Source organism: Varroa jacobsoni, unplaced genomic scaffold (genome assembly GCF_002532875.2).
Source record: "Varroa jacobsoni isolate VJ856 unplaced genomic scaffold, vjacob_1.0 scaffold_774, whole genome shotgun sequence".
Taxonomy (NCBI): Eukaryota; Metazoa; Arthropoda; class Arachnida; order Mesostigmata; family Varroidae; genus Varroa; species Varroa jacobsoni.
In genome coordinates this window covers 408127-417375 of record NW_019213676.1, presented here as the reverse complement: position 1 = coordinate 417375, position 9249 = coordinate 408127, and the positions used below count along the sequence as shown (strand labels likewise).

Here is a 9249-nt window from a genome sequence, read left to right as displayed (position 1 = left end):
AACTCAATCTAAATTGTTTAATATACTGTTCTTATATTTTTTTTGCTCACAGCCCTGTGCAAGAGGTTACCTAGCTGTTCGCCGTTGGCTGTGCAGTGCCCCGGAAGAACTGCTACCAACGGCAAAGTCCGTCTGGCAAAGAACAAAATCATTTATTTGCTGATAGCTCGTACTGACACCGTGCATAAGTCTACTCACATATATTAATAAAATTTAATAGATTTATTTCGGCAACGCAAGCTGCTTTAGGGTGGTCGATTGCTTAGAAAAAGCGCTGGCGTGCAGCAGACACATCAATGGGCAACAAACGCTAACTACAACATCTTAAAGCACTTTATCCGAACGTAAGATCGTAAAAAAGAAAAGAAATGGAACCCGCTAATAAAATTTCAAACATATACCTACTTTTTAATCAGCAAGCATTCTAGGGAAATTGAGCCACGTCTCAACACGTTCTACCTGATTCCTATAGCTGACCAAAACCTGACAGTCTGTTAGTTAACAATCTTTTAATTCATCCTTTTGTTACAAATACTACTGTAGCTGTTCCGTAGGCCGTGAGGACGCGGTCCTTTAAGCAATAACGTTTCACAGCTCTAGAAAACACGCACTGAATAAGGGCGACTAGTGCCATGCTTTTTTGGCTCTCAGTTATATTTGACTGGATTGTCCAGAACATTAATAACGATCATTTGATATATATAAGGCATAGTGTTTTACTAGCCAATAGGCCTCATATTTTTGCAACTCTGCCCCTAGTCACTGAACTAGTTGAATCTCGTTGTTGACCCCTAAGCGAGTTTGAAGCTCAACGTATGTAACCCATCATTGATTTTTGCATAAACACGGGCTCGTCGATTTAGTTATCTTCTTCTCTAAAGTAAGTTTTTTTTATTGTTGCATTGTGTTCCTCATAGTAATCAAAAATAAATGTGGGCAGAATAAAACTTCTAGTCTGAGCTATTTTATTTTTACTGTACAGTGAATATTTAATGTGAATACAAAATTTAATATTTTCGAAAATTATAAGTCTTGTCACACATTGTACCTTGGCTATATAATTAACTAGTTATATCAAGTGTTTCTCTAGCGATAATGTCTGAAATGCGCATCTGGGGGCAAATATGCGTGGTACCCCCATGAGGCGAACTCTTGTCCGGGTCTGCCCTGTGTCGGACCACGGAATACCTATAAAAAGCACAACAGTGACATGTCAACGTAAACGCGGAGTAGGATTATCTTGAACGAATCTACCCGTCTGTTAGTATAATTCGCTGGCCAATTATCAGTTGTTTTATACATTTTTTTTTTAAAACGAACACCTTTGTAATATAGCCAGGTGGCATAGAAGCTGCTTAATGCAATTTTCAGTTTTAAAGAAACGCAAAATCGATACACAAGCGGCTTTCAAAGGGACTATGTTGGATATTATGGAATATCTAATAAAACGGACGGCGACAGCGCAAATCTATCGAGAGAAAGAGACACTTAGCAAGAACGTAGCTCAGATGTAATCTTTACTCGCAATTTAATTAGTAGGTCACATTCCGACGGAAACGGACGTGCCTTCGTTTACCAGAGCTGTACGACACAGTTTAACATATTTAACTCAAGTTATACAAAAAAAATTATCGCTCAGCACCTTGACGTGCACGTAGCCATGACTCCCGCGATTACCGCCTTTTCCACGCTGACCAACGACACCTCGCGGACTTTCATGTGCCAGCGGAAGTATCAGCAGGATTATCCCGATGATGCAACGGCGAGTGAATCGATGATATGCCAGTCCTGTACCTTTGCAAAGTTTAAGCAACATCTCTTTGTTTCGTTTAACCTGGCCTGTGACAACTGTAACATATAAAAAAGACAGGCCATTTGTCTACCATTACGTAGTTGATACGAATACGCTTTACAAAGCAAGCAAATGCAAATAAGTTCTATTAATTTCTTTTGACTAACCGGTTCTTAATTATTCATTGAGTAATTTGGGTCACTTTTGTACTATGCATATGAACAATGACCGTGGCGGCTATACGCTTGCGCAACCAAAAGACTCGCTACGAACTTCAGCTCGTTGCAGACGTTGTTTGGGAGAGTAGTAACTCAGATATACGAAACAGAAACCAAGAGTAATGAAATACTATGGAAACAACTGTATTAGCCAATACGACCGAAAGTTAATTGCGTAGCCCGTAGTGAAGTTGATATCATTTATAAGCTATCTGGACTCCATCGGATTTCGTCTATAGTGGAATCTAATCAAATTGCACAATGCAGAAGAACAGGTCTCTATACTTGCTACGAATGATGTTATGTATTATGCTACGAAATAGCTAACAATGGCTAAAACCAATGGCCATAGAACTTCTCGTAACTTTTTCTCAAGTCCCATCGGATCACAAAACACTCTCGAACGCGCAACGCATCACGCACGAGCTTTGCTAAACGTCCCGGGCCTTATCAAAGTGCAACACTGCGGCCAACTACTAACAATTTCTCATTGAACCGTAATAATCGTCACGGTTGATCACTCTGTAACTATTAGCAACACATGGTAAAATAGTTGTGGTGTGCACCCGCATGAAGGTACACAAAACTTATCATCTTGTTTTTAAAAAAATAGTGCATCTTTCAGGTTGTAAGTAAGGTCTGACAATACTCTAAAGTAACAGCAGTTATTGTTGACACCTTACGCAACTCCAACAGTGAGCACATCATAATTAAACGTTGAGACTAGTCCGTAGTTTGTTTGATATAATAAGTTTCAACTTAAAAGTTCGGTATATAACTGAATCACAAAGGAAAAGTTCGCAACATATCTGTTCGCTGAATAAGTTCCAGTTGACTAATTGTGTCGGTCTAGTTTAAGGTGCCGCTGGTCCGGACCAGTCCCCAAGCCTATTTAAGGTAGCAATTAAGATATAAGCATATCAAAAAGCATTCCTCTCTGAGCACAAAACACAGGCGTCAGTATTGATGGATATACGGATATCGATGCAAGGGGAAATTTTCAAGCTGGTCCTGTGTTAATGGGACTGCCTACGAATTTTAGCAATAAAAGTGACCTGCTGTTAAGGATAGTTGACTTAACTAGTTTCGTTCGAAAGGCCAACTGTCCTATATAATGCCTTAATGACATTTACTAGGGATCATTATTTAAAATAGAAAAAGAATTATTCACTTACTGCGATTACAAATAGAATAGACCTATTTTAATACATTCATTTCGGCACACTCGTACTGCGCTTTGTCGTCGGGAAATTTAGCTTTTCTTAATGTTTCAGATGGGACTTTTGCGTTAAGATATTTTCTGCACCGTTTCGGTAATATAGCTACAATTGCAGGACTTCGCCATATTACCATATTAACGCCATATCAACGCAATAAAATCCCATTCTTGCTCAGAAACAAATTCACGCTCGTATTGGGTTTGATATCAGGACACTTTGGGCTCGAGACCCTGACATGTCTAACGATGCACCTGCATAAATTTGACTTTGATGACTACGACACATACGTAATTCGATAAACAACAAAAATTATAAGTATTTTTTTAATTCGACTCCACAACAAATAGGTACCTGTATCCTAAGAAGTGGGCAACTACCCTATGCGGGTCACAAACTGGTTCTAATGCCAGATCATGCATTGACTTTGCTTTTAAAGCGTTTCATTTGCCATCGGAAAAGAGCGTTGTTGAGATCTACAGTTAGACAAGCAAGAAAGCGTGGTCCCGTGACGGACTTATGCGTAAAAAACGGACTAGTATCTTTTTGTCACCTGTTCGTTTGGCAGCCTTAGCACTAAAGCTTATGTATGTAACCTTCCTATCTTCATCTATAACTCCTTCAAAATCATTTATGTCGTACCTATCCAACAAATCTTCTTTTTTAAAAATTTAAGTTATTGCTTCTTAATAGGCAGTAACAACAGTTATTAACTAACAATAATAATAAACTGGCACGATTTAAGGCATGCAACACCTATATTATTACTTATACAAACCAGCTGAAGCTGTTTTGCTCTGTAGGCTGCTGCCCATGCATATAATGGTTAACGAGCACAAAAGAAGGATTTTTATTTCCTTTTAAAGAATCAAGTTAAAGCCGTTGGACCGAGATACCTTTTTGACTCGTCTTGAATGAACTATAGCCGAACCATATGTAATACCACAGCGCTATCACATATTTTATCCCAGCATGCATGAGATTTATTTATTAGCAACCAAAGATTTCTCGAGCATCGACTGCCCTCATGAAGTTCTATTATAGAAGCTAGCAATAAGCAAACATTCCGAAGAAATCAGCCTTAAGATTCGAGATAACTGAAGCCAACCGAAATTTAACTTGCACCGGTCTGTAAAAACGAAGCTGTTGTGTAAAAGTGAAGAAAAAATATATCATTTGTTTTCTTTCGGCAGAAGTATCACTGTTGACTTCCGTTTCCCACGCCTTCTTCCACCAGTTGCTGCCTATACGAGTATAAAAATCAATGCCACTACTGGCAGTTGTTACTGCGCTGCTATTCAAACCAGGGTATGTTGTTATGTTGACAGAACAAAGCCACAATTATTAGGAAAAGTCTAAACAAAAAAAGCTACGAGGAAGAAGTGCGAACGCTACGTCTACGAATAGCTCATGAAGCTTCCTCCGACTCTTTGAAAATTTCGCCGGTACTTTGAAACACTGCAGAAGGCAGTTACGCGAGCAGTTTCCCACGATTACTCGAAAAGTATGCCTGAAAACTGCCTCACTACCACTCCTTAAGTGAAAGTAGTAAGAGATACGAAATTATTTTAAGGTAGGCTTTTTTGGCCGAGAAGTGACTACTGGCCTACAAGAAAGCTATCGACGCGCGCATCTGCGCAAAGCCGGAATAAAATACGGAAAAGCGATGGCTTCCTCGAGTTATTTGCGTATCTAAAGATTAACGATTGCTAATAATTAGCAGTTACCTTTGGTACAAGACACCGTCCAAAAACAAAAAACGTCATGGAGATTCGTTTACTTGTTGCTGTGATGACTGAGACGCCAGCAGCAGTGGTCTGCACAACCTAGCAAGCTATACATCGCTATGGTATACATTTGAAAATAAATGTTCTCTGTTTTCCGACCACTTCTGCCTCAAAGTTGCCTCAGACAGCTAAAAAGTAATGTCGACGAAAGTTGGTTAAGGACCAATACATTAGACAGACTAGACTTCACTGCTAATCTTCAGCTACAAAACTGTTGACTTCTTGGTATCTTTAGGACCCAATTCCTAGGTTTTGTAGGCAATCTCGTAACAACCGCACTACCACGGTAGTAGTTATAGCACATTAATTGATCGATACTGTTAGCATAAAGGTATGCATTACTGTGCCAATTATATACTGTATTCATCACGGTATTGATCAAGGAAATGTTTCGCTTGAAATCGAAATGCAGCGATGATAGATTTCATTACAGCTATTTTGACATTGAAATTAAAAGAAGCCTGTCATCCTATTGATGTAAGCTTACTAGTAAGCCGAAAAAAAATTAGGCCAACATGTTCTTCCTTTGTCAAAATGTGCTGAACTCTTAGTCATCAATACATAATAAGTTAATGGATTATTGAAATTCAAATGCAGAAAAAGCACCTTGAGCAGGCGATTTATGCACTTTGTACTAGAAATACATGCCCTGGTTTTACTATGGACTGAAGCCTGATGGTTGATTGTAACTGTCTATAAAAATAAGTCTAGGCCCTGTTTATTTTCCCGTATACCAAGTCTAGCGATTAGACGATAGCCCAGAGGATAGATTCTATGCGGTGCAGAAAGAAGGATTTCGAAAGGCAGTAATTTTCAAATAAAAACAACGATTGCAAATATGGGTTATATATTCTCGGCGACGGTGAGAATTCTTCATGGCTGCCTGCAACCTCCATCCCAGCAAAAACTATTCTAAGCTGCTATTTAAAAAAACTAGTACGTTCACAACTGACAGAAGCCCCTGATTACTTTAGTAAAACACTTCCTAATTTATTAAACGTCATTAAAATAATGGATGCTCTAATATATAAATACAACGTAAACAGCGGAGCTTTTGAAGGGTTCTAAGGTAGTCAAAGCTTTTAGTAGCTCATATAACACAAATGAGAGAAATCTACAAATAAAGGTTTGAACTTGCGAACACCTGTCAACAGACATATAGCTATTGGTTTATTGAACTGGGCCGTCTCGATATTTTACGCATTACTGAGTTGGAGTGCGGAGCTTTTCCTTACGTCGAATCTGCTTCTCTCTGTTTTTTTAAAGTACTATAGAAAAGAACTTCATCACTTATCGAGACGTCCGGTACAATGGCTGTTTATTACAGTGTGTACTTTTCAAATTCGAGCTATTACGCATAATTCTAATTTCGTTTTCCCCTATTTATAGAGTAATTCGAGATATAGTGCGATAATTATTTATACTCTTATCTATTCGATTTCCTTGCGACCACATATTATTTTGAAGTGGATTCTAATCATTTTTCATACTTTCGTAATTATGCATCCAAATTCATGATGGGAATACTAAGAGACCTCATGGAGGAGCAACGGATTCTAATAGTTAGACTCGTACAGAACAATTGCGAAGAGAAATTGCTTAGCGGATCGACATACCAGTAGCTCTCGGTGGTAGCTTGGTGGGTTACGTACTTGCCTGCTAATGTTAGGGACATCCTGTGGTCTAAGTTCGAACCCGAGCATAGGCAGACTTCGTTTCGTCATGGGTGGGAACCAGTCGTAAGGTGACACTATGCCTAAGGGTTACGATACTGGACGTAGAGCTTGAAATATAGAGGATCGAGATATCGAAGTGTGCAGTTGACAAGGTAAATTGCGAGGGAAAATGGTGTCCATAAGGCGCCCTAGTATAGTATATATATATATATATAGTATAGTAGTAGTCCTAGATATCATAAGCCAGCTAGATAACTTGCGTTAACCTTTCTACAGAGATATGAGAGCTTCAAATGGGCTAAGCAATTTTAAGGTCGGACAGTTAAAATTAGGGAAAGGGTCTGCCTTTTAAATAAATCGCCTTTTCAAATATTGGGTAAATGCGTTGCTTCCGGCGAACCTGGTACCGATGAGTAGGTCGAATAATAGTGCGGGTTGTGGTTTACATTTGCCGTAGAGGACTCCTACATTGCGTCAACAGGATGTGGAAAAACGAGAATCCAGCGAGGTAATTTTGCCAAAATAATACTTCAGGTACGAGAATGGTGTGCATATGATAACTATGTGCTCATGCATGACAAGTCATTATATCATACGGAAAAGTGTTCCTGAAATGTTTACCGTTAATAGTACTGATGCTCTGCCACGGCCTAAAAATTTATCCGACTTAAAGGCGCTGTGACAAAGGCCATATAGGTTAGGGCCAGACAGAAAATCAAAAATACTTTACGACCCAAAAATCCAGTGCTCCAAGGGTGGGCCGAGGGGCCACGCTTGACGGACATAGCCCCAAACAGAGCGGCAGTAGTGATCACACTAATGGGAAGGGGGATCAAGTACGGCTTATACCTTCCTAGTGATAGTGTCGACACATGTGCTATTACTAGAAAGCGGAAGGAATCAGCTTTAACATAAAAAAAAATACTGGGCGTAGATATTTAGTTCATTTTCGGTGCGGTGCCATTTTCGATCAAACTCGACGATGTGTGAAACTTCCAGATGCTTTTGTTTGGTTGGCCAAGAGCCGTACATACCGGGCCTTCTAGATCAAACCTAAAATACCTTCGATTACAAACAGATGTGTTGGTTTAAAAACTCGAATCAGTGAGTGTCTGTGGGAAGTTGAGTGAGAAGGTACTAGACATCCTTTAAACATGCCTCGTGCGAAACGTAGATTCGCTTGCGACAATTATACATGATGTAAAGTTATGGTAGTGGCTTATGTTACCAGTTAACGAGTTACTTTTCATGCATACTTAAACTTAATAATACAATAAAAGGTGGTATAATGTATTGTAAAGTAAATAATCGTTTACAAAAACTAAATCGTTGTAGCAGGCTTTTTTTTTTGATTGAGCACTTCAAGACAAACTACTGGCAAGCGCGCATGTATTTAGTTTAACAATTCTAGATGACTTAGCATCGCACATAGAAATTGACGAGCTTCGTTTTTGGGCGGCCCAGTTCGCTTATACTGCGGATGGACCCGACTACGAAACGATGACATGTATCATCCACGTCCTTCCACCGCATTGTGGATTCCCGTCTAGAATTAAAAAAAAAACTCTGTCCTTTTCGAACCGTGTATATAATTCGTAATAAAATGCAATTCAGGAATACGCCGTAAATACTGTACAATCGAACGGAGAAGCCGTTATAATTGGGCGTCCCATAAGTAGTACAAATCTACTATAATCGAATAGATCTTCGTCTAATATCAATAATTTGTTGTCTAATGTCAGTAGCTTGTTGACTTGACTACACGGCCAGTAAGGCACAAAGTGGGAAGTATTTGAGCTGAAAACACACTTTGTAGAGTAGAGGGTTACGCTAAACGTATTCGAAAAGTAGACCTTTATTTTGTACTGTCTTTACATTTCTGTAGCGCCTATTCTCAAATATCGATTTGGTATGCCTGTGGCTCAACTTTTAATTATAAATTCATCGCACTTTGCTTTTCAAGACGAGTCAGATGACTTCAATTGTACCAATGTAAGGCCGTATAGGAGTGAGATCAACCCAAGACACCACTGGTTTCGCGCTGGAGGTGACGAGCCATATAAAGCACTGCCTAATGGTAGCACGGAGTATGAAATTCGAAACACCCAGATTAGTTTTTCATTTGGCAAAAAATACATATATAAACTTTCGGTATTCAGCCATCTTCGACGAAGTAGTTTCTACACTAAGATAGATATAGTGGCTAATTAACTAAAATAGCAAACCGTACTAGATAATGAGATTGCCTGCCCGCTTGCTTATCTTCCCATGTTAAAGTGAGGCTTGAAAAGATTAATTTTCACATGACTTGTACTTGGGAATCCGACGACGGTTTTCGCAGAGCAAACGTGAAGAACCACCAATAAATTATCAAACGAATTTAGGATAGTCTCAATCATCAGCAAAAAGGAGCATGCATATGCAGAAGTAGCCGATGGTGACGGATGGAATTTAGCTCCACCCTGCTAATTTATCCACAACCTATTCGTTCATCCATCCATCTACTGAGAAATGCTGTTTTATCGACCCGATTTGAGTTAGAGAACATTTTAGTTACCA

At 39.2% G+C, this 9249-nt stretch overlaps 1 long non-coding RNA gene across 2 annotated transcripts in view; it reads right to left on the bottom strand.

Moving 5' to 3' along the window:
* Positions 1 to 975: 975 nt before the first annotated feature.
* Positions 976 to 9249, bottom strand: part of LOC111263572 (uncharacterized) — a 21172-nt gene continuing 12898 nt past the window's right edge. The window contains exons 1-3 of one of the 2 annotated variants that reach the window (XR_002682299.1): positions 3582 to 3625; positions 1643 to 1848; positions 976 to 1188 (exon numbers count right to left, since the gene is read on the bottom strand). This is a non-coding gene — a long non-coding RNA (uncharacterized LOC111263572). Of the gene's footprint in view, positions 1189 to 1642; positions 1849 to 3581; positions 3626 to 9249 lie in introns of those variants that run through there. The other variant, XR_015312357.1, reaches the window with a different exon arrangement.